The sequence below is a fragment of the Gigantopelta aegis genome, chromosome 7, assembly GCF_016097555.1.
Source record: "Gigantopelta aegis isolate Gae_Host chromosome 7, Gae_host_genome, whole genome shotgun sequence".
Taxonomy (NCBI): domain Eukaryota; kingdom Metazoa; phylum Mollusca; class Gastropoda; order Neomphalida; family Peltospiridae; genus Gigantopelta; species Gigantopelta aegis.
Genome location: NC_054705.1, coordinates 13,290,946 through 13,293,813, shown reverse-complemented (window position 1 = coordinate 13,293,813; position 2,868 = coordinate 13,290,946). Strand labels below are relative to the sequence as shown.

The 2,868-nt window shown below is 37.7% G+C and overlaps 1 long non-coding RNA gene across 1 annotated transcript; it reads left to right on the top strand.

The window, feature by feature from the left end:
* Nucleotides 1-575: 575 nt before the first annotated feature.
* On the top strand, nucleotides 576-2,624 carry LOC121377125. The gene is made up of 2 exons (XR_005958583.1): nucleotides 576-1,714; nucleotides 1,750-2,624. It is a non-coding gene; the product is annotated as an uncharacterized LOC121377125 (long non-coding RNA).
* The last annotated feature ends 244 nt before the right edge of the window (nucleotides 2,625-2,868 follow it).

Genomic DNA, 2,868 nt, shown 5'->3' with positions numbered 1-2,868 from the left:
ACAAACTTATGCTTGCCGCACAGCTGCCGATTAATGTAGACTCAATTGCAGTGTCGGTTTAATCTGAAAACTGCACCCGCACACACCATCAACAACAGCCAACGAGACAGTCTAATTGAGGCAAAACTCGATATTATGCCGGCGACAGACCATCACGTCAGCGACGCGTACCAGTAGCGGCGCGTATGTCGCCAGTAATCGGTTTCTATGTATATACATTGGTAGTGACAGACTATGACATAAGCGAGGCGTGACGTGGCTAGGATGCACGTTCTGATCGCTTTACGAGCGATTTTTACGCTCCACGCCACACTACGCTGGCTCTGCACATGCACGACAACAAATAATCGGTTTGCAATAAGCAACGTTGGACAATCATTGTACCATAGGCGGATTCAGGGGGTGGAAGTGGGTTGGGGTGGGTTGGTGGTGTCATTCCATCTCATCCCTTAGAAACTTTAAAATCATAGGTGACAGATGGGCTATAACCATGATAGTCTGTCACCAACCAGCTTAAAAAAACAACCCCAAACCCCCCCCCCCCCAAAAAAAACAACAACAAGACGTCAGAAGCATCAAATGTTTTTATTTAAATAACAAAACACGTTAAGTAGTAAACCAATTGAAAGAACAAACACAACTTCAATCTACTAAAGACAAGAATTTAATGTTAAAAATAAAACTGTCATACATTTTCTGTGGCTTTTCTTCTTCTTTTTTTTCTTTCTTTTTTAAACTAACAACCCATAACTGATCCTGTATGACTCCTGAATCTGGGAAGCGATCTGTAGTGCAAACGTTGTCAGCGAAGTTTCATTCCCGTTAATTGTTTTATTTAGCGACAAACTGGACATATTTTTATATTTAAGGTCATTTTATGTCTGGCTAGGGTTGGGCATTGCCGGAAATTGTTGTATTGTGACTTAATGCAATATATGCATGTGCATTGCTGTACGTATTGCGGGAAATGTCAATATTTGGTATATATATAATAAATAAAAATAAAATATATATATATATATATATATATATATATATATATATATATATAAATTAACAATTAAAAATGTTCATTTAAGAAACGATTCTTATTGTCCATGTCTGTGTTGTTATGTTGGTAAGGTTCAGAACACTAGTAAACCTAAGTAAAGGTAAACTGGTAGACTTTAGAAAAAACACACAAAAAAACAACAACAAACAAACATTACCCCGAACGTTTTGCGGTTACTGTTCTATTCTGATCATTCAGATATTAGTATAATTACACATTTAAAAGCAAATGGCTAATTTATATGTTTAAAATATATAATTATATATATATATATATATATATATATAATGAAATTGTGCACGAAAATGCGATTTATGAACATTTCCGATCAGTGACTGAAACTCCCGAGAGTATTGTGTAGAAAAATGTACTGCGATATATCGTATCGGGACTTGCTGTAAACCGGTAATACCGCCCAAACCCTATATCGGACACATTAAGTTTGAAGGGACAATCCTGAGTTTTCAGCCATTGTAAGGTGTTTCCGACTGACACAAGACATTTTGGTAACTAAAATTACACATTAACTACATGGTCGTCTCTAGAATACCAGTGTCTGTATATTCAATGTGTCTGCAGTCGTATGCTAATATTTGTAGCACTCATTTTTCATTTGGCTTGGTGATATATACTAGGTACTATATACTTGGTAATATATACTAGGTAATATATACTAGGTACTTGGTAATATATACTAGGTAATATATACTAGGTACTATATACTAGGTACTATATACTTGGTAATACATAGTTGGTAATATATACTTGTTCCTACGCACCAGAATTATTGCGAGGTAAAATCTGGTTTGAGTTATTACAAATATTAGGACGGCAACAACAGACACCTGACTTATAACGACGCCGAGAGCCTAAAAACAAAAATATATCTTTAATATGCAGGTTTAGTCAGGAAAAAAACCCGGCTCTGTTAGTAAGAAGCATCTTGCAATGGCTGCAAACTGAGGAGAGTGTCTTTAAGAACCACACAGATGACAGGTAGGCCTAACTAGCTGCCAGCCCCTATCGTGGACACATCCACCGGGGAATCTTTGGGAATGTGCACACGACAGTCGTGCTTGAACCTTCAGTGGATGTAAACACAACTCAAATGGTTGATTGATTCTATCTGCCAGCACGAAGCTGGTTACTCTTTTATATTAGCAGCAAGTTATTATTTTATATAATGCACCATTTCACAGACAGGATAGCATTATACCATGGCCGTTGCTGCACCAGTACGCCGAGCACTGGCTCGGGCGAGAAATAGCCCGATGGAACCACAGAAGAGGATTGATCCTATATCGATCGAATACCAGGTCAGTGTATTAACACCGTGCTACGTCCATCCCAACCTTCCCAATCCCACAGGTGAGACAAGTGTCATTAATCATATGCTTTCATACATAAGTTCTTACCCAGCACGTCTATCTGCGTTTGCAACCGTTAAACAACCATGGTCAATGCGATATCATACTACTGTACATGCAAAGTAACCACACACACACACACACACACACACACACACACGCACACACACGAAAACAAATTGCTAATTATTTAACAATGTTTAATTGCAAATAGGTAGGCTATTAAAAAGCACACTGTTCCAAATAAGTATGGGCTATTTAAGCGGTTCGCGCTAGTCAGATTTTGCGTAACCCACAGTTCGTTCGCGCAATACAGTTTGGACACCATTTACTGTCATAATGGGTTATTAAAAAAAGAAGAAAAACAAAGAAATGGGATACCTGAATTTGTTTTGCTTTTAGGAAAAAAAGTGTTTTTGTTTAACGACACCACTAGAACACATTGATTTA